The following is a 24087-nucleotide window of genomic DNA, read 5'->3' on the forward strand; positions in this document are numbered from 1 at the left end:
GTAGTATTTACCCTCAGCTAAATTTTAAATGCTCATTGGAAACTTTGCGAAAGTTTATCAGCAGCTTTCAAAACTGATTTACTAGTTGAATAAAGCTCGCATAACCCGACATGAGTAAAAAAAACTATCCCGGTAAGAAGAGAAGAATAGAGAAAAATTAATATTTTCAGATTTGAACGAAAGAGTGAGCATTTTTTAATTTTTTTGAATATGCTAATTTTCAATTGGGAGAAGTGCTTAACGCAAGAATAGGTTTATCTCTTAAACCAATTCTTTTTATTTCCTTAACGATTGAGAATTGTGTTGTATTCCATGCAGGTGATTATTTTTTCCACTTTTTTTTAATTCCTCTGAATCTTATCAGTAGGCTCACGTCTCGTGGTTATTTTCAATTCCATACTTACATGCTATATTTTCGACATATTTAATTCCTTCTAATATGACCACAAAATATGTGCACTTACATAGCTTCTATTATTCCGTATGCAACATAAGTTTGGAAATTTCAATTTTTTGTCTGTCATAACGGTGGAGTAATTTTAATTATAATATTTTATATTGTTTAAACAAATTATAGATTCAATAATATAATAAATAATAATAAATTCATTAAATAATGTTGTATAAGGTAAACAATATAAATTTATTTTTAAACAAAATTATAAAAATATTCTTTGACAATACTACAAATTACTTCTACTAACATAATTAATTTATAACTGATCGATTAAAAGAAATAGGTTTTTCGTGTTCAATGTGAAATTATTCTCTATCTTTCTATTCTTTCTTTTGCATTCCTTCATTTTGATCACCATGTAAGGTTTATAAGTCACATTTTCACATTGAACCCAAGATACTGAGCTCGCAACAGAATCAGTTGCAAATTTAGAGTCTAAATAACGTCGACAACGAGCTAATTATTCATTACACAGAATTTCAGTGAGACCCACCTCTACGTTGAAGATAAGGGAATCTTGACACATAAAGTTATATCACATCTGATATTGATGTTTAGTTGCTACAGTGTATGATAGATTTACACATGAGCTGGACAAATGAGCCGCGATTTTCGAAGATCTGTGTTTTGCTTCGGTTCTCATGCAACAAACGTTAATACTAACACCTATATTTTCTATTATTCGATGGTAGTGCAGAAGAAAATTATGTTTGGGTTTTAAAACTTCTCCGAAAAGACTAATGTACAGTTTATGGTGATTTAAATTGAGGCTTTTTAGTCAAGAAATGCTGTCTTTGTAAAACTGTCCTAACCCAAGGATACTTCGCCTATTTCACCTATTTTGACCTATTTGACAAAAATTTATGTACAAATCCTGATGCTCATCATCTTCAGAAATAAGATCCCTACTCAATAGGCCCAAATACTTGAAAATGTTGCTGTTTCTGAAGCACAGAAGCTTAATTTACAATTTACGAGTTTTTCCTCTTTTAGGAAAGGAACTTTATTTATGTCAAGTGGACCATAATTAAATCACAGTATTCTTTCATTGATATTGTCAAGAGTGAATACCTTCTTTTGTATAATATAGTATGCAAGTATTCCACTCAAATCAAACTGACATACAGCTTCCCACTAATCATGCATCGTGTCAAAGTAAGTATTTGTAAATATATGATATGACGGTATATCGTTCCCAACGCAATAGTAATTTATTTCTGTGTTAGAAACATTTTTTTTCGAAGATCCTCTTTATAACTTTCAATGCTTCAGAGAACATTTTAGTCTTCACTAGTTTGTTTGTGAAGATCCTCTTTTTTAATCTTGCAGACTCTACAAGAATGATTTGCAGAAAAGCTTCCCACTAATCCGCGGATTTTTCAAGAGCTGGGTAAAATGGTTCTCAAAATGTATTTAAAATATAAAATGCAAAATAGGTTCATAAAATTCACTTAAGAAGTAGAATGGAAGATGGATTTCGGTTTTCCATTAAAAATGGAAAATACAAAATATATATTTGAAATAGGCCAGTAAAAAATTCAAAATGGATTTTTAATATTTTATGAAGAACATGCGTGAAACATTATAAAACGATCTCCGAAGCCATTTACCACCGATAGGCAAGATTTTAATTATATGTTTTGCAAATATGACTGTTTGCTTTAAGGATCAATCGCTTCTCGAAAATTGCGGCTCCCATTGACCTTCTTTTTGGCCGAAAAATCATGCCTGCATAACTAAAAAGTCCTTCGACAGGAGCAGATGATGGAAGCGTCGTATTGAACTTATAAAAAAGTTCTTTAATGACAGCATAACGATTAAAGCATCTGAATCTTACCTCTTCCTCCTCTAAGGTGATGTTGGCTGTTTTCCTGTTATTGCAAAGTAGTTTTCTACTAACTTCGGCGATCTTAATGTTAGGTTTAAAGTGTAACTTCCAAAACGCTGGTGATCTGGTAAATCTGATTCAAAGCCACTTTCGCAGCTTTCAAAAACATCATAAATGGAAATTAACTTCATTTAATCTTCATTGTCATCACTGAGTTCCTTCTCTTCTTCCTTATCTAGTTCAATTATTGCTGGAAAAATTAACATCATCTTTTATTAGAATTTCAAAGCAAAACTAAAAGTAAGTAAGGATTGCTTGAAAGTAGATTTCTGCTAAAATTTAATTTATCTGGTTCTTCAACACTCATTTTATTTTTGCTTGATTCAGCGAAAGCTTTTACCACGTTTGATCTGTTGTCCGTAACAGTTTTCATTCTTTTCGTTTTGTTTTTGTCCACAAACTCATTGTGGATTTCATTGATCAATTCAGTAATTTTATCATGTGTGACTTCCTTTAAATCGTCCACAAGCTAATGCGACACCCTCTCTTTCAAAATCATTGTTGATCTGAAAACATATTTTCCATTAAACATTAGTACTCAAAATCGTCAAAAGATTTTTGCTCTTATTGATACTTCTTACCCAGTGTGATGTAATACCCATATAACTTCTTTTTAAGCTGTTCCAAATATCTTCTCTAGTACATGCATACTTGCTCGATTGAATTTTTTTTATCATGACTTGTGTAAGCGATAGATAATTTTCGTCGATCCGTTTACCCAGTGATTTTCTAGTTATGACTGTAACAGGAGCCTTCGTTTGTTGAATTCATAAAAATTAAATATATAAGATATATTTTATAATGTTTACTTGCTTAGTCCTGAATTCAAAATAATAATAATAATAACATCTAGTTACTGTACTGTATAGCATTACCAATTACCTTTAATCAAACTTTTGAATGCTTCGTATTCAACAAGAACGAGGGAACTCATACATAGTTTGCACGATAAAATTCACAGTCAAGCGATCAGTCTCGGTTTGATCATTGATTCCTGTAGCACTGACAGCTACTTTTAACGGAACCTGGTTTAAATTTCTTCATGTCGTTTTTGCCACTAGGTTCCGTAATCGTAACAAGTTTACGTTTTTTTTAAGGTGTACCAACTTGGAGTTTTTGTACTCTGCATAATCGTCGACACAGTGATTTTTTGTCTAAAATTAAAATGTAATGCGGGTTAGGCTAGGTTTCTGAACTGAAAACTCCATTAGTACGGTTTCAACAAATATTGAAATATAATTTTTATTTAAGAGAATGAAAATATTGGATTTTTAGGTTAGGTTTCAATTATAGCTTTACAGATTATATACAAGTGAGCGCTTATTTTTCTTACCTTTATGTGATTTTTAAAATTTTTTGTAGCAGTCAGGCTGTCTTTAATAGTTTTCTTACACTTAACACAATCAGTACTTATATTTCCTTTTTCATCACGTATTGTAACATGGAAAAACTTTCTATGCAAAATTAACGGTAAAGACGAAACATCGCTGTTTTCAATTTCTTGAACTAGCACTGTAGAGCTTCTGGAAGATTGATTTTCTTCTATTTCATATTGGTCCACATCTTCAGAGTGGAGTCTCATAGGGGCGTCAAACTTGGCGCAAAACGTAAAGCGTCGAATCACTAGACATGTCAGCCAATGAAAGTATTTCAGTGAATTACTAGAAGAATATTATTGGCTGAAATATCTAGTGATTTGACGTTTTGCTTTTTGTACCGTTTGACGCTGACATGGGACGCCACCCTTAAAACACCTTTTTCTGATTGTATGTTCTTTTGTATATTATCTAATTTGTCACAAGTAGAAACAATGAAAATGGAAAATCAAATTTCAAATGGAAAATAGGTTCAAAATCTATTTAAGATTGAAGATGCAAAATGGTTTCCTTTCTCCTATTTAAAATACAAAATAGAAATGGCATTTTGCATGTCAAATACCTATTTGAAATGCATCCATTTGAAATAGTTGCCCAGCTCTGGATTTTAGGAAACCCTAAATTATCCCCCGTCACAAGCACGCAGACGAAGAAAATTTGCACCCCATTAATTAGTAATCCTTTAGATTATAATTATATTAATTCCCTCAAGACCCGGCAACAAGCGTAGAATAGAGAAAAATTAATATTTTCAGATTTCAGCGCAAAAGTGAAGATTATTCTATTATTCTGAATGCGCGATTTTCCATCTGTCTAAAATACAATTATATGAATAAGATACCTCCAGAACTTATTCACTTCTATTTCCATAGCGATCGACACACGGTTTTCTATTCTCCCAAAGAGAACGTGTTTTCAATATATTTAATTCCTTCTAATTGTACCGTTACACACATCAGAGATATTTTTTCTTCCTCAGGCGTGGTTATATTTTGATTTCATTTAATTCTTTCCAATTAGTTCACAAAATATGTGTAATAAGTTGTTTTAATTCCTTCATGCGAAATATAAGTTCTGACATTTTAATTTTAACCGATTCAACTCTGCCTCACTAGAGTTAAAATTATTTAAATTCACACATTTGAATAGATTTCTTTGGTACATTTTTTAGACGTTTAAATAAATTATTAAAATATAAATAAATATAAATTTGAATATTTTTTGAATTTATTGGTTATAAAAAGATTTAATAATAAAAAATAGGTTAAATTAATGCTTTCGTTAAATGTTACTAAGTCGATTGAGAGGAATAGGACTTGCACTTTTTTTCCCCGTTGGGGGATTTTTAGACGGAGGAAAAATCGCGTATTCATAGGAATACAAATTCTTATTTTTTCTGAATTCAACGCTTATCACCGGGGAGCTTTCTAAACAATTCTCGATTTCTAAATTATTCTCTGTCTTGGTCATAAAACAATAAGGTTAAACAAATATTATTTAATGAATCCTGATACTGTAGTGGTAAAGTAGGAAAAAAGATTTAAGTCCCTTCTAATTTTTGAATCCCTTCGTGAGAGCTGTGTTCGTTCTTTGTTTCGTATTCATCGAAGTTAACTTCTACGGGAATTAACATTTTTACAGCATATTTCTGTTTTATGTTCGCCCATAGTTTACCCTGAACTATCTTAATTATAAAATTCAGGGCTGCTTCGTTTATTAAATAATTCACATAATCTAAAATTATTTTTAAACCTCCAAGTGATTATAAGAAGGACTTTAACTTTTTTACTGAAATAAATTGACCCATAACGGTTGTTGGCCTTCAACCTGCAATACCATTTTTTAATTTCATAAGTTCAGTTTTTCCTATTACATAAGCCTTTGGTTCAATAAAGTACCCAGTGGATTTAAAAAATTTAAATCTTTTATATTCCGTATTCAGATCTTCAAAAGGTTTTTGACAAATTTCAAACATGATCTCGACATCTTTCTTACCTTCTTCAGTGATAGTTTAACTTTCCAGTTGATTGGAAACTTTGTTTAAAAAGACTGAGGGGACCTGCCTCCTGAAGATCATGTGTATATTCTACAATAGTTTGAACTACACTGCGTGGAATGAAAGTACGGTTACGTAACTTAGCCAGAAAAGCTAGAGCTGAGTAATACTTTCAATATACATGTTTATTCATTCGACATTAAATAAATAGACGTTTCGACCCCGCTCTTTGGGTCTTCCTCAAGATTTTAAAATTATTACAAAACTGTCTGTAAAAACATACATGTTTGAATGAAATTCAATTCTTACGTCTAATAATAATTTCACACTAAAAACAATAAATATATGAATTAAAATCTTTACCTGAAGCAAATCGTTCGATGACATTGAAAACACAAAACAACACGGTATGTCAGGTAAAACTGTTTAAAATTTCATTTTTAACATTTTCATCTTATGTATTCATCCTCTTTAAACAGAAAGAGGAGAACTGCTAGTCTAAACTGATTTTTAGTCATTGTAGTCGGAGGTAAAATTGTGAATGTCATTGTTATGAACTGAGTCAGGACGACATTTTGAGAAAACACATTTAGTACAGAGAAGGTGATATGACGTCGCATTTAATTATATGATTAGATATTGAGTTATTATAGTCATTATAGCCATTATAGCTAAATCCACAGCACGCGCCAAAATCTTTGAATTTGAACAAACAAATCAATTTCATAAGCACTGATAAACATCATTAATATGCATTCTTTCAGTTTGTAAATTAATTCATAAATTATTGTACTTTTTAATAAAAATGGATTTTATAATTTTTCTTTTGTATGTAATAATTTCTTTGGCTAAAATCCTGATGTTATTGAAATCAAAATCGAAATAATGATCAAAAGAACAAGCATGTCGAGATAGGCCTGTGTTGTTATTAGCGGTTCTGCCATCTCTTTTATATTCAGCTATTTGCGTTTTTAGTCTTCTGTTAGTTTCACCTATGTAAATCTTTGAACAACTTTTACATTTTATGAGATAAACAACACCCGATAAATTATCTATTGACTCTGGATCTTTTTTTTGTTGTAGTACAAATTCTCTCATTTATTTCTGTTTTTGAAATATACGTTTATATTAACTTTTTTAAGTAAACTTAATTCTTTCTGATAGACCTTGTATATATGGAAGAGTTAAGCTTTTATCATTTTTATTTAGTTTTTCTAACCATTTTGACTTTCTGTTCTCACTAGAATTGTTATAAATCTCATGCGTTTTTTCTTTAATTATACTATTTATAAGTGGTAATGGATAATTGTTGATGATTAAAGTTTCTTTGATTTGTTTAATATAATCTTTTCTGAACTGTCAATCAAGTTTTTGATTAGTCCAATTTTTTGTTCAAAAGGATGTTGTGAGTTTTAATTTAAATACTGACCAGAAAAGGTTGGGTTTTTATACCAGTTTGTGAGAATTAGTCCATCACCTTTTTTTATCACTGACACATCAAGGTAGTTTAGAATGTTGTTTTCCTCAATCTCATGTGTAAATTGAACTGATTCATCAATGCTGTTAAAGACGTTGACAAATTCCTGAATTTTTTCAGTAGGAATGATGGCAAAAACATCATCTACTTACCGTTTATAAAACAGTGGCTTGAAATTTAAATGTGACAACGCTCTAGATTCTACATCTTCTAAAACTATGTTTGATATGCTTGAAGATAATCGAGACCCCATTGGGCAGCCTGATGTTTTTTTGTAATAACTTTTATTTAAGGAAAAAACTGTGTTGTTAAATACTGTTCTGACCGCAACAAGTATTTCGTTTTTTGAGATTTTTGTTAAACTTCTATATAGATTTAATTTTTCTTTTACACAATCCATAGCTGAATCCAGAGGGATAATGTCAAACATGGACACCACATCTAGAGACACCATGGGATTTAAACTTTTGCTAAGTATGACGATAATTTATATGTTGGTGAACCAATGGAGAACACTATTAATCTATATTTTTAATTTCGTTTACGAACTTTAGGAAGAGCATACGCTTTAGCTACAATCGAACCTCTATATTTTAAATGGTAATACAATTGATCGTTAATATAGGATTTATCATGCCACCTACTAACAACCTCATTACATTTTTCTTTTATTATAGGAACCAAACTTGTTTTCACTTTTTTATATAGAGATCCATTGCTCAACATTTTTTCGACATCTGTTATGTAATATTTTGTATTGACTGCTACTGTATATAATGCAACCAAGCTCGGATGTAGGTGAGTGGACCTCGTCTACTAGGAAACTGGTCATCTTATAAGAGCAACACACCTTACTCATCAGATGCATCAGAGAATCTATTGTTCCAGCAAATATTGAAAATTTAACTAACAATTTTGATTTGAATAACTCCATTTTAATGTTATTAATGCACTTGATAGAGCTAAAGCTCTATATCAGAAACAAATTTTAAATTGTGAAATCAAAAATCTAATTAGGAATATCAGCAATTTAGCTAATTACACATTGTTTCCGAAACATCGTTTACTAAGATCTATACACGAAGATTCTATTTACAACTTTTTTGAATCAGAAAATTATATAATACACAAACTTAAATATGAAAAAAGAGAAGCATGCATCAAAAAGTTTGAATTCAGAAGGAACAAGGTTTTTAAAGAAAATGAAATCATCAGTAATATCAGGTTAAAAAAATGGTTAAAAAACAGGTCAAACAAACGTATCTCAGTAGACATTGCTGAAGAACTATCTCAAGGCAATAAATTTGAAATTTCGTTTGAATCGAACCAACTGCCTAATAAAAATATCATTGCTTCTGTTGAAGATTGCATTCAAACTTTAGACACATCCAAAAAACAAGAAATTAGAAGAAACATTATGAAATTAATTGTTAACCACAAAGAAAATAATGAATTCAAAGATAATAACATGGTTTATATACCTAACAATAAAATTGCCTGGCTTTACGACTTATTAGTCGAAGTTCGAAGTCTGCAAAGGCTTCTACTGACCCTCCAGTTATAGATGGTGCAAATAAATCCACTTGTGTCAGACTTTTATAGTCAGCCACCTACTGGGAACCTGCCGGTACTAAGTCAGGGATGGAGGTCAACTAGCGCGCGCCTCGCTGAAGATAGACGTGGATAAGCGGAGGATTTGTTTGGATCGAACAACTTGGATTCAAGAAGATAAGGCTATCTTATATTTAAAAAAAGCTAAAATGGATTCACTCGGATAGAAAAATACTTATTAAAAAAGATAAACGAAATTTAAGATTGTCCAACGGATAGAAAAGGATAGAGTTGGATAAACTGTGGATTCATTCAGATAGAAAGACTGAGATTAAAGAAGATAGGGCTATATTATACTTCAGAAAAGATGGAAATGGATACACATGGATAAGAAAATAGGGTTTAAAAGGGATACACGAAATTTAAGATTGCCCAACGGATAGAAAAGTATAGAGGTAGATAAGTGAAGGATTGATTTAGATAAAAAGACTAGGCTGCAAGTAGATAGGGCTCTCTTATATTTCACAAAAGATAGAAATGAATTCACTTGGATAGGAACATAGGAATTAAGAAAGTTAGACGAAATCTTAGATTGCCTAATGGATAGAAAACGATAGAGGTGAATAAGCTGTTGATTTATTTAAATAGAAAGACTGGGATTTATAAAATAAGGATATCTTAGATTTGAGGAAAGATAGACAAATATTCAATGAGCTAAGAAGATAGGGATTCAAAAGAAAGACAAGCTTTTGGATTGCCTAACGAAGAGAAAAAAATAGGCGTGAATAAGCGAATGATTCATCAGAAAGAAACACTAGACTAGGAATTAGGAGTGGAAAGAAAAGGATACATGTGAACAAGTGGCGGATAGATATTGATAGGGAGATTGGGATTCAAAAAAAAGAGGTGGTTGTAGATTGGAAGAAAGATAAAAAATGATCCTAGGGATAGTCCTGGTATCAAAATAGATACATCAGTTCTTTCCATTTCAATCTTAAAGATATTAAATGATTCAAACGGATAGAGACTCTATCCATTTACTTTCAGCAGGGATAAATTGCTTTTTGTAACAACAACCTTACTTACTCAGAAGCGGATGGACTTTCACTGAATCTGAAACAATATTATGTTGTTCGAGGAAACTGTTTTGTATTACAAAGTATGTAAATTATAGAAAATATGCTGATTTTGTCACGAACTTTTTTTATGTAAAATCAAAGTGCCTTGCGAATTACCAATGCTTGGTTTCCAGTCTGCAACTGGCTTGGTTGTCGATTGGAATCTACAAATAGGTGAGACAAGCACCGGCAAAAGCATTAGAAGTTTCAGATTCTTAGTTTCTACAATAAATTAAAATTTTTATTACTCCTAAATAATTAAAAAACGCAGCAAAAATAAATCATACATTAATAATCCCTAGCGGAACGCTTGAGCGGAACTGCCACTGATGAATTCAAGTGGACATTTGCTTCTGAATTCTTAGATTTATTAAACTCTGATGTACATCTAAATTTCTAGCGGGTAAAACCCTCGAAGTTTATGAACAAAAAGAAAGAAAAAAACAAGCCTTTAATAAAAATTATAAATTTGTGGTTTGAGATATAACCTATCTGAAATAAATCAAAAAATCATTATCAACGGTATTATGGAAGCCAATTTAAAAAAAAAGTGTAACAACATATATCTCAAAAATTCTCAATCATTGTTGTTGAGAACCTGATTGGCTTATTATTACTTAAAGTAATTTTATATCTTAAATTTGAAATTAATGCTCGGGAACCACAAGGGGCTTACCCACAAAAATGTCAAAATTTACTTTTTTGGCTTTTTGTATTGCCAATCTTTCCTACGTGTCGTGTTTTTTTCATGAAGTGAAAAATTGCGATTTTACTATTTTTAATCAAATAAAAAAGTTTCGCAAGGGGCTATCCCAAGACGTACTCAGCGAACAGTTTTTCCGTTCTCCTGAAAAATTTTCCTAATCAGAGTTATCTCCTTATATTTCCGGATTATTCAAATATTGAAAATTTAATACTCTTAATACGCGTACACCATTAAATTAAAACTTTTAAATTATCTGATAGATTATTGAAAATATTATGCATGTTATATGTTAATGATTTTCGCTTTAAATTAGTATTTTCAAACAAGAATTTAAATCTGAAAGCACAAGGTTTTGAGGACACGAAATTCCCAAAAATTTTAGAATTTGTTTTTACTAGAAATGAATATTTTTAAACCAAAATCATAAACAAGAAACATAATCTTTAAAAATGGTTTATTATCTTAATGCTTTACACTAGAAAAGGTTATTTTTAATCATAGATTATTAGATTTCAAAGATGAAGAATTTATTTACTATTTACTGTTATCTGTTGCTTTTTTGCCGAAAATTGACATTTTCAATCAAAAAAATCATTCGATTTTGAAAGGTTGACAATATTTTAACAATTTGAATTTACACTAGCGTTTCACATACAAAAATTTGCATCTTAAAACAAAATCATTATCATTTGAACAACATTTAGAATCTTTTAAAAATTCTGCATTATGTTAGAGTTTTTCGTCGAAAATTCGAATTTCCTATTCTTTTACAATTATATTTCAAAGAAAATTCACAACCTTTTAACAATTTTTAGTCTTTTTTTCGTTTTTCACCAAAAGAAGAAATTTTATAGAATAATCTAACGGTTTTCAATATCGATTTTACAGAATATTTACCAATACTAAAGTTTTTCACATGAAATTGGTCATTTTTAAGAAAATTTAATAAATTACGTAGAAAACTTAAAGATAAGACTTTGCACACTAATTTGTATGAAATGTGAGATCTTTCTAAACTTTCCTAAGTCATGCCACACGTTGAAATCGAGGTATAACATTCGAGAAATTGTTGAATTTTTTTGTAAACTTCTCGAACAGTATATTCTCTCTAAAATTTCAGAAATATCTGGATTAGGTCTCCTTTGACGCGCAATTTAATAAGCTTTTCCACGGGGTTTTAAAAAAGTTTCTTGCTCATTTTTTTAACGAATAGTTACGTTTGAAAGTCAGCAGTAATATTTATATTACTTTCGCTGATCATGCTGAAAATTTCCTATGGTAATTTCTGTTATGTAATTTTTTAATTATTAAGATTTTTAATACAAAATTATAAACATTGAAAGAATATTTACCATTTTCCAATGAATATTGGTTATGTTAGTGTCTTTCACGTGAAATTGGGATTTTTAAACAAAAATAATTAGATTTAAATCCATTTAGGATTTTTTGCAGTGTCTCTCGTCAAAAATAAGACACTTTTATTAAACAATCATTTACATTTAAAGAAGGTTCATAATTTGTAAACAATTCTAATTTATGTTTGCGATTTGTATCAGAAAATTTGTATTTTTAGACCAAAATGATAACAATTTTAACAAAATTCAGAATCGTTGATTTTAAACAAATAATTCTTACTTTAAATAAGCATTTCTATCCATAAAAATTTAAATAGTCGATTTCTTCGCAAATAATATAATAATAAGAGAATTGTTTCTTCATTAATGTTATAATTGTCGTCTAAAATTTGTATTTCAAATAACAAAAATGAATGGTTTGATTGTCTATTTATTAGAAAAAAATGTATAATAATTCTGAAGTTAAGATAACAATTTTGATCAATTATTAAAAAGGTTATTCTTGCATATGTTTTCTACCACAAAAATTTCATTTTAATATTAATTTTATAATTTGATTCAAAAATTGCGAGAGAAAACAAAAAATGTTCCTCACAGGTGTGTATTTTTCTAGTGTAATTATTTATCTTTTATTTCACTTGCCATTAAAGTGAAAATGTTTGTGGAAAACTCTGGCCATTCGACAAACAGGTTGCCTTCTCTTTCAAATTAAAACACAAATCACTGGAAATCTGTAAAAAAAAATTATTTTATTTCAGATACAGTTTTATATTTCAATATAAAATAGCCTCAGTTTTCTGATAAATACCAATTCTAAGCCACGCATTTGCCTTAAAATAGGCTACTGTTTAAATATCGACTCGAGGTTACCAGAAGCAGACTGGAAGTCCCGCAGTCGAAAATCTTGAACCTTTTTTAAGTTTTTGACCATTGAGTCCCATGGTTCCAGATTGATTGTAAGTTATTTTACTGCCTCATTCTTTGAACGTTTTTCGTCTAGAACTGTAATGATCAATTATGAAAATCAGTAATATTGCTATCCGCAGTTAAAAATAATTGTCTTACTTATATCCTTATGAAAGACATCAAACTCTCCTTCAGAGTCACTATCTTCATCTTTGATGTTTCTTCCTGCTCTATCTATCATACTGCTTTATCATACACATTTTAGAAATCATTGAATATTTGAGAACTTCAAAGAAAATTTCTTGGGTTTTCGATAGGGAATCATACTTCAATCTATATATACCAGATAAAGCATATGCTTTATCTGATAACATTATACATATGTCCCGAAAGTAACCGGAAGTGAGTAAATCTTATATTCAGATGAATAATATAACACGCAAGATTATGGCACTCGCCAAGTTCAAATTAATTTTTCTTCAAAAGCGGGTTATTAATGTTACATTAAAATTATTTCTTAAAAAAAGATCCTACTCCATCTTCACTCCATTGGGAATCGAACCACAAAACTTCTGATTTCCGGTCAGGTGCGTTTCCAATTAAGCTATTAGAGGGATCAGAATAAGAACTCTTAATTCAAGAACATAACGCCAATTATTAGCTAGTTGTTAATGGTACAAGTAATTATTAAAAATTTTCTTTTTAATTTATCTGCTATATCATCAGAGATTGTACCTTACCGACAGTAGATCAACCGTCCAAACCATGAAGGCAGAAAGTCTACACAATATCGATGAAGTTAAGATATAGCAGATAAATTAAAAAATTTTTTTAAAATAATTACTTGTACCATTAACACCTAGCTAAAAATTATCGTTATGTTCTTGAATTAAGAGTTATTATTCTGATCCCTCTAATAGCTTAATTGGAAAAGCACCTGAGCGGAAATCAGAAGTTTTGTGGTTCGATTCCCAATGGAGTGAAGATGGAGTAGGATCATTTTTTCATGAAATAATTTTAATTTAAAAAAATATATTATTTTCCATCTAGCCTTATTAAGACGTTTAGCATTTTCTGTTATTGAAGATTCTTAACTTGATCGATATTGTGTAGATTTTCTGCCTTCATGGTTTGGAGGGTTGATTTACTGTCGGTAAGGTACAATCTCTGATGATATAGCAGATAAATTTAAAAAATCTTAGAATAATTACTTGTACCATTAACACCTAGCTAAAAATTAGCGTTATGTTCTTGAATTAAGAGTTCTTATTCTGATCCCTCTAATAGCTTAATTGGAAAAGCACCTGACCGGAAATCAGAAGTTTTGTGGTTCTATTCCCAATGGAGTGAAGATGGAGTGGGATCTTTTCTTCAAGAAATAATTTTAATTTAAAAAAAAAAAATTATTTTCCATCTAGTCTTTATAGGACATTAAGCATTTTCTGTTATTGAAGATTCTTAACTTGATCGATAGTGTGTAGATTTTCTGCCTTCATGGTTTGGAGGGTTAATCTACTGTCGGTAAGGTACAATCTCTGATGATATAGCAGATAAACTTGAAAAACATTTTTAGAATAATTACTTGTACCATTAACACCTAGCTAAAAATTAGCGTTATGTTCTTGAATTAAGAGTTCTTATTCTGATCCCTCTAATAGCTTAATTGGAAAAGCACCTGACCGGAAATCAGAAGTTTTGTGATTCGATTCCCAATGGAGTGAAGATGGAGTAGGATCTTTTTTTCAAGATATAATTTTAATTTTAAAAAAATATTATTTTCCATCTAGTCTTATTAAGACGTTAAGCATTTTCTGTTATTGAAGATTCTTAACTTGATCGATATTGTGTAGATTTTCTGCCTTCATGGTTTGGAGGGTTGATCTACTGTCGGTATGGTACAATCTCTGATGATATAGCAGATAAATTTAAAAAAAAATTTAATTAATGTTACATTTTCTAAAGTTACCCCTGTGCCTCAATTTTTGATCTAAAGTTTTCATTCTAAACTTAAGATGTCGGAAATTTATTTGTATATATTCCCCTATACGTATATCCTTGCACCGACAACGTGGACCCTATTTTTGTAGAACGCTAAAATTTATGTTCGAAATATTTAGAGTATCCATAAATTATAACATTTTTATATCAATTAGCAATTAATTATTTAAATTAAGTTTATTTAATTACTTAGTTAAATATCTGAAATATAACTTTTTGATACTTAAATTAATTTTTTCCTAAAGCGAGGATATTTATTGAAAAATTAAAAACTATCATAAAAAATTCCAGCTTTTTGCGGGTGTTTGAAATTCCTGGTTAATTCCCAGTATTCTTAATCAGTGCCATGGGCCTACCCTGGATTTAAATTTAAAGTAAAAAAGTGAAGAAAATTTGTGATTACTTTTTTGTCATTATTCATTACAAAATTATCTACCATTTTAGTTCATATACCTATAGCACATAGCATAAGGCATATTTATATTAATATATATTTATGTGTGAAGATTAGTAAGTAGAAACTTAAAATCTGTTGGAGGCACTACTGCCTGATACTGGCTGTTCCATGAGACCATTAATAATGATTTCTACTCACTTTTTTGTCCATCATAGTTTATTGCTCTACTTTTATACTTAAATAGGAGTAGTTTACCCGAATTAATGGTGCATATAAACTTTTCTAGATTCTAAAAAATATAAATTATTAATAAACTGATGGCACACAGACTTAGAATTTAGTACAGAATAAGTGAAATAAATTATTGTTACATAAAAGCACCAGGGTGTTTCAACTAAAAACATTTATTATCATGAATTTTTATTTTATTACTTTTTTTACTGGCTCTTCAAATTATAAACTTACGATAGTATGAAGATAAAAAAGTGGTCTCTAGTACTGGCTGCAGTTAAGCCAGTATGGGTGCCTTTATTCTAGTTCGATCCATTATTTGTTTGCTGCAAGGGTTCAGAACTCTCTCCCTCAACAAATTCGGTTATTATATTTTTACTAGATTGCTTTCTAGTTTTTGATTCTGCTTTCTCTCTAAAAAAAATCGTCAGTTAGCAGCGACTGTGCTTCAGAACATTCCTTATTAAATCTTTCATCGAATTACGTAATAAATGTAATTTCAATAAAAACTAAAATATCTTCAGATCAGGTAAACAAGATTTCACTTTTAAAACATTTTAAAATTTTACCTTCTGATTTTCTTGATAGTCTTTTAAGTGTTTCTTAAATCTGTATTTTAATCCGATTGTGTGTCCTTTAAAAAGATCTCCAATATCGTCTTTTGCATAGTTAATAAATTAAACTCGTCAATTTCATTAAGTGAAATATACACTATTGATCAATTCCAATTGTATTTTTTAAAAGCCTTTTCGAAGATATGTTTATTCTATTTAGAAAAGCAAGAAAAAGTTGCTAACATAAAACTAAAGTTCTAAAATTATCGGAGTGCCCTCCTCTAATCAGTAAAGTGAAGTAATTAGCTTCTTTAAACTATTTACTGTATGATAACGATAGGGGAAACGATGTTACTTTCGTAAATGAGTAAGGAATTGATAACTAGTTTTACAAAACTAGTTTTTTACAATCTTATCCTTTCTATATATATACAATTATTTACAACTATTTACATAAAGTCTTATATCTAGTTTCTTATTTCTATTTCCTGCGATAGCGCAATTTAGGACTTATTAGCAAACGAAAGCGAGAGTGCAAGCGAGAGAGAGAGAGAGAGAATGCAAACGCATATTTGTCTACTTAACTTTGACTTTACCATTACTTACCATTTTTACGCTTCTAATCTAAGCGACTTCCATTTCCTTTTTCTTTCCCTTTTTTATACCTTTATTTACCTTTTTTCATGTGCATTCTTTCATTATCTCTAATTCGCTCCTCTAGCACTCTCCAACTCCTTCATCCATTCTTCTCCTAATCCATCTTCCCTTAGAATCTTAACCATATTTTCTTGCCAGCTTCCTTTATCTTCCATTCCTCTCCTACATCCTTCCCATACATGTTTTTATGTTCCCTCCTCCCATTCACATATTCTACACTTTCTGTTTTCTTCTTTTTGCCAGTATATCCCCTCATTTACCTTGTTTCCCAATTTAAATCTTGCTATTCTGGTCCACCTTCTCTCTCCCCATCCCTTTTCTAAATACATTAGCACCCCTTCCTTTTTTATCATCTTATACCATTTCTTGTATTTTAATTCCTGAATCGCCCCCCATCTTTCTATTAATTGTTTTTCCCTCTCCCTTTTTTTCAATTCTTCATAGTTTAATCCAGTCCCGCCTTCTATTTCTCTATCATTAAAGAACTCCCTCTTTTTCTTCTTCCCAGCTCGTTAATTCGATCGCCCTCCCTCTCTTCTACCTCCATCAAACACTTTCTCGCCAACACCCCTCCCTTTCCCTCCCTTAGCTTCGTCTAAAGTTTCCATGCCCTCTTTCCCGCTCTAATACTTAACGTATCCCTTTGCGTTTCTTCTCTCACCATATATCCTGGCGTCCTCCATCTGCCCCTAGTGTCCACCTTATATACCTTTCTCTTAAACCTTCAATATCTTTCCTTTCTTTTCATCCCCATATCTCTGTTCCATAACCTAATACCGGCTATATCAGCGTATCAAATAACCATATTCTCCTTCTCCAATTTTTTAAACCATGTTTTTCCTATTCTCCATACTGTTTCATTACACCTGCTGTTTTTTTATCCTTTCTCTTATATGAGCTGTATGATCTCCATTCGTTTGCAAGATATATCCCAAATATTTATACGCTTCTACTTCTTCTAACTTTATTCCTTTCCGTCTCCCTGTCCATTCTTTTTTCCCCCCCCCCCCCCCTCCTTTTCTAAACCTCATTATCTTTGTCTTTTCTACATTTACATTCAGCTTTTTCCCATCTACGTATTACTCTAATCCTGTAGTTAATCCCGCCATCCCTTCTTCATCCTCTGCCTTCAACACTATGTCGTCTGCGTATACTAGTGTATATATCTTTTCCTTTTCTATCCTAACTCCTCCCCAACCCTTTCTCCTCATTTCTTCTTCCAACCCTGATATCAATAAATTAAATAAAAGTGGGATCAGAGGACACCCTTGTCTCACACCTCTCACCAACCCTTACCCTGCTTTTTACCTCTCTAAAAACTTCTGATACCCCCTTTATTAATCCCTCTCTTATCCCCTTTTTTATCATAACTTTTTCTATTTCTCCTCGGTCTAATGAGTCAAACGCCGCCTTTAATTCCACGAACATTGCTATCATTGCCCCTCTTTCCCTTTTAATTCTCTTATTTACTAGATAGTTCAGAACATATATGTTGTCAATTATCCCCATTCCTTTTCTAAACCCTGCCGGATTCCAAATTTCCATACTCTAAATTTCCATACTTCATTTGGAATCTCATCTGTACAAGGTGCCTTTCCATCCTTCATTATACCTAAAACTTTAACTATTTCTTCCCTTGAAATGTCCTCTTCCTCATCTCTTTCTCTACCATACTTTCCTTCCATTACAACTTTTCTCTCTAATCCTCCTAGCAAATCCAAAAAATATTTCTTCCATTCTATCATTTCCATATCTTAGTTTACTCTTTTTCTTCTTTTTCTTTCTTTATTTACTACCTTCCATACCTCTTCTTCCGTCCTAGGCTTCTCCGCCTCTTCCTCAAACGTTTTATTCTCTTCCTCTTTCATTTGATAACACAACTCAGTATACTCTTGCTTTTTTTCCTATATTCTTCATCATTACTTTCTTCTTTTCTCCACTTTCTCAATTCCTTTCTGACCTCCTTTTGTTCTCTTTGCAGTCCTCATCCCACCCACTTCTATTCCCTCCTTTAGTAACTTCACTTTTGTTTGCGCACTCTAATCCTGTTTTTATTTATGTCCCCTTTTACTCACATTGCTATAGCTTTTTTGTTCCTCTAATGTTACTATAAAGGGAAAGTGATCCGAATTAATATATTCACCTACCTCTAGTTTCTTAACCTTCTCTCTTACCTCATCGTCCACTATCACAAAATCAATTACCGTTTCCCTTTTACTTCCTGAGCGTGTATATTCTCCTTTTTCATCCCCTTCTATATTTTCGTTTAAGATATACCATCCCAACTCCTCCAAGCTCTTCAACAACTTTTTTCCCTTCTCATTTAGTACCTTATCTTTGTATTTTCTTCCTCTCTCTTGTGCCCATTCCCTTCCTCCTCTCTCTTCTGTTCTCGTATTGAAATCCCCGCCTATTATTATCTTAATCTCTTCTTTGTTTTCATTAATCATTTCTTTAATCTCGTCTGCTTTTTCCTGCATATCACCGTTCACATGAATTTCCACTACCTTCCACTTCTCTCCTCCCATCATTGCCTCTTCTACTATCACTCATTCTTTTTGTTCATTCCTGTCTTTCTTATCTTTCCCTGTTATACATTCATTCCTTACTCCTATCACCATTCCTCCCATTGCTCTGCCCATTTTATTCTTCCTCTTTGCATCTTGCACTTGCCATTTGTAACCTCTTGGTAACGTTCCCCATACTCTTTCCCATCCCTTTTCATCTAGCCACGTCTCCATCATTATGACTACATCCGATTGTGCCAAATTTCTCCTAAACTCCCTATCCTTTCTCTTCAATGCTGCTATATTCCAGTAGCAAATCTTCCATTCTTCCCTACTTTCGTTTCTCATCGTTTTTTCCTTCTTACTATTTCTTATTTTCCTATCTCCCGTTCCTTCCTCTTCTAGTTTTCCTGCACCTCATTTCTTACTATCTGATCCCTTTCTTCATCCCAATCCCACCATACTCCATCTCTCTGAATTCTTCCATACTTAACCCATGTTCTCTTTCCCTTTTTTCTTTCCTCTTCCGCTATCTTCCTTAATTTATGCTGCATCTTCCTTGCTACCCATGTCAAATCATCTTCTATTCTTTCTGGACTACCATATAATAACCTCTTCTTTGTCATCACCTCCCTCTTATGTTCCCATTTCTTTAGTTTCACCAGGACCATTATCTCCCCTCTTCCCACTTCCCTTCCTACACTTCACATTTCCTCTATCTCTACCTTAGCATCAATCCCTTTTAGTACTTCGTCCACCCCTTCCTTCAGCTCCTTCCCCTCTAATCTTATACCCTTTATCACTATGTTTAATTTTCTTTCTTCCCTGTCTTCCCTTTCTATTATTTGTTTTATTTTTCTCAGACTTTCCATCTCCTTATTCCCACTCTCGCCCCCCCCCCCCACAATCCTCATTCGAGCTTTCAAGTTTCTTCATCTTACCTCTCATCTCCTCTACCTTTGTATTATTATCTTCTTCCTGCTTCTCTACTTTTTGCTCCAATGACTGCATCCTCTTTTCTAACTTTTCCCTGATTTCTTCCCATTTTTTTATTTCTTTCTTAACTTCAGCCATTTCCCGTCTAATTTCCTTCTTTAGTTTATCTACCATTTTCTCCTGCTTTTCTTCATAAATCCCCATTACCTCTATCATCACTTCTTGAATTTCCTTTATTCTTTCCTCTTTCATCGACACTTCATATTCATCTCCGCTACCGTGAGCACCCTTACTACTATCGCTCTTCCCTGCCAAGCTCTGCTTTTCCGGCGGCGATCTAAACATTTTCTGATATTTTACGCTCGCACCGATATCTTCCTTCTCTTCACTTCTTTCCCTCTCTCCTCTCTTCCTTTTGATAAATGCTTTTCTTGAACCTACGCTTTTTGCCCGTAATCTTTCCTTTTCTATAATTTTTTTATACGTCCGCCTTGCCTTTCTTTCCTTTATCTCTTCTTTCGGCGTACTGAACGCTTCCTGCTCTAAATCTGTTTCTTCCGCGGAGATACTCGCTCCGCTAGTCATGAATCAAATTCAAACTTTCCCGCCTTCTATACTTCCCTGCCTCTATCTACTGTCGCTGTCTGGTACCTGTCTCGCCTTTCTTTTTCGCTACCCAACTCTGCTACTACCAATCCGTCAAGACAGTCTTCCCACCCTGTCACAAATTTCCAAACAACTTCCACACAAATCTGTCTCAATCCTCCAAAATATCTACCTACCCTTTGCAAACTCACAATCCCTCAACATTTTGGTTAATTAGACATATATAAAAGTCGTTACTTTTTTGGTTACTTTCAAAATATAGTTAACTATTCTTTTTTATTACAATCAATACATTGCTTTTGCCACTAATTTTTTATTTACACTATTCAAATTGTAGCGTGTAATTTTAATGACGAAGCTTTTCAAAAATTATTGTTTCAGGACAAATTCAAAAAAATAAACCAATTAATGTAATGAAATGCGAGTAATTTCAGACAAATTTGCCGGAAATAAGAAGAATTCCATGAAATGTATAAAAATTTCATGTAAATTTATAAAAAATCTCAAAAGCCTGAAGTATTCCACTGACTCCAATAAAAGTGGAGTGAATTTAGAAGAATTTAAGGCAATTCAAACGAATTTCATAAAACACCTAAGGATTCAAGGTGCGTTTACAGGACAGTAGATGTATAGGGGGGTTTCTGGAACAGGATTCCTACCTTACAGGCATCGAGAAGCTTCGACCTGTAGTGGTTCGTGTCCGTGCTAAATTTTCTGGAAAAAAGGGTTCGTGTCCGTGCTAAGGTTTAAGATCTTTGTCGAAGGATCCTGATGACGTCACGATTACGCAATAGTCTGTAGACAAATTCATGTAAACAGGTTCAAGGTTATCACGTGCATGTGTCAAGGTTAAATGAGAAAAACAAGCATGATTTATTGCTTCTTGACAGATAAGACGTTTGTTAAATGCACAAAAGATACAGGTGTATAAGTGAAATTTTATATGGAGAGCTACGTGTGGCATCCTGTTTTGAATATCTATTTGATTTATTGCTTCCTGATAGATGATACTTTAGCTAAAAATTTCTGCCTTTATTTGTTAAATGCGTAAAAGATTCCGGTGTACAGATGAAATTTGATATGAGGGTTATGCATGGCATCCTGTTCTGCTTATTAATTTTATTTGAAAATTCCTGCTAGATGATGGTTTAACTAAAAGTTTCTGCCTGTGAAAAACATGCTTCTGCAGTCTAGAATCTTCGAGAAAAATAATTAGAATTAAAAAAGTATATCTACAAAGTTAATCGTAGGTAAGAAAGGAATAAAAAATCATTTCTTCTAGTAGGCCATATACTCAGGGATGCTTGTTGTTTTATTCTAGTATCAAGTAGCGAGCGAGGACCAGAGATAACAGCTACACGCGTTTAAACTCGCAGAAGCATTCATACATCGGCAGTCTAAGGCTGCACACATTTCATTATCCTATGCTATCGTTCAAAAGAGAGATCACTTCATTTTACAGCTCGCAATCGTTCGCTTTCGTATTCATTCTTTTGAATACTGAAGATACTGAAAACAATTTCGAGACTCGAGAGAGAGAGATTATAGACAGCATGAATTTAATTTGAGACCTTTCATGGACATTTAGTAAATACCAAGAGTACACGGCAATGAATATAATAAAATATTTGAATTTTTTCAATCATCCAGTAAGGCTATTATATGGTACAGTCTATAGAAGATCAAGGATGATTTAATTCAGCGTTAAAATTTTTTCTATAACGATGAATCTTCAATAACTAATAACATCAAATTTCTACTGCGCAATTTTTTCGCAAAGAACTTCAAGGTTATTTTCAATGACGCACTACATTTTTGCGATGTTAAAAAATTATATCCGCACGTGTGGATTATAATGTAAAAGGTACTAGAATTTTTTGGACAAAAAGGGGATATAATAATAGGTAAGGATGGTAAATGATATGCAGCATATATAGTTTAGGAAGAAAGAGAGATGGAGAGCTATATATTAAAAAAGTGTTTTTAATCAAAAATAATTTTGTAATATTGCAGAAGGCTTTGCGATTGAGCGACTTCAAAAATACCAACAGATTCTTAAGAGGTCCGAGTAAATACAGTTGATCACTGTAACAGATTTTCGAATTTTATATTGATATAGCTAGGATGTCAAATCAACCATTTGAGATGAAAAAATACAATTTGAAAATGCTTGCTAGAATTTATAAAATAAAATCAGTTCTATAAATATTAGAGTTTGAATAAGAAACGTTGAGATCTCTTTCACAATAGTGTAATAATCTAAAAAAGATTCAATTTACTTACTTCAAACAGTAAATAACGAAACATAAATAACAAAGATAATTCAGCAGTATTAAAATGTAATGCAAGGCACCTGTGAATCAAACATTGGGAAAAAAATTATACAGTGGTCACGTGAACATCTACTTTCTAGAACTTTTAAATCCAATTTTAGTCAAATAGAAATTTAGAAAATACAAAAATTAATATAGGTTATAGAAATCCAGGATGATATATTCATCCTGGATTTCTATAACCTATATTAATTTTTGTATTTTCTTTGTTATTTATGTTTCTTTATTTACTGTTCGAAGTAAGTAAATTAAATCTTTTTTAGATCGAATTCCTCATCGAATTCCTACTATGCAATTTTTTTCGTAAACAACTTCAAGGTTATTTTTAATGCTGTATTACTTTCTTTTTTGCGTTTTTCAATATTACATAGCACAAGTGTCGATTATAACTTAGAACCTTCTAGAACAATTAGACAAAGAGGGAGATATATTATTAGATAAGGATTGTAAATGATATGCAGCTTGTATAGTTCAGGGAGAAAGAGAGAGAGATAGAGAGCTATGTATTAAAAAATGTTTCAGCACAAAAATAATTTTCTAAAATTTACAAGTCGATAGAAGAGTTTGCGATTGAGCGACTCAAAACCAGTTACAAATCTCACAGCACGCCTCATCAAAATGAATTACATCATATAAACATTTTTGCATGAATCTTGAAGAATGCCAACAAATTCTTAAAAGATTGTAAGGAAACTGTGAATCAAGCATAGGAAAAAAAAATGATACTTGATTACTTGAAAAAAAAATGATTACTTGAACATCTACTTTCTGGAACTCTTAAATAAAAAATTTAGCGATATAAAAAAATTTTAAAATGCAAAAATAATAATATAGTATATATACATAGAGGATAATATATTGCTTTCTAGTTGAATGATTTAGTTCAGAGATCATAAAAAGTAAACCATAGAAACCTACCTTACCGATATTCTACATCTGTAGTGGCTGGTACGTGCTATATTTCCAGAATATTCTTAATGACATCATGAAATTATACTGCGCAATTTTATTTGTAAACAACTTCAAGGATATTTTTCA

At 31.6% G+C, this 24087-nt stretch overlaps 1 protein-coding gene and 1 long non-coding RNA gene across 9 annotated transcripts in view; one reads left to right on the top strand and one right to left on the bottom strand.

The window, feature by feature from the left end:
- Window positions 1-24087, top strand: part of LOC117179929 — a 1200486-nt gene that overhangs the window by 822017 nt on the left and 354382 nt on the right. The gene's annotated exons all lie outside the window — the stretch shown is intronic.
- Window positions 2003-6289, bottom strand: LOC117179931. Its single transcript, XR_004467973.1, has 7 exons — window positions 6081-6289; window positions 5717-5986; window positions 3679-3868; window positions 3228-3499; window positions 2927-3097; window positions 2686-2851; window positions 2003-2535 (listed from the first exon to the last, which is right to left on the bottom strand). It is a non-coding gene; the product is annotated as an uncharacterized LOC117179931 (long non-coding RNA).

This window comes from Belonocnema kinseyi, chromosome 9, assembly GCF_010883055.1.
Source record: "Belonocnema kinseyi isolate 2016_QV_RU_SX_M_011 chromosome 9, B_treatae_v1, whole genome shotgun sequence".
NCBI lineage: Eukaryota > Metazoa > Arthropoda > Insecta > Hymenoptera > Cynipidae > Belonocnema > Belonocnema kinseyi.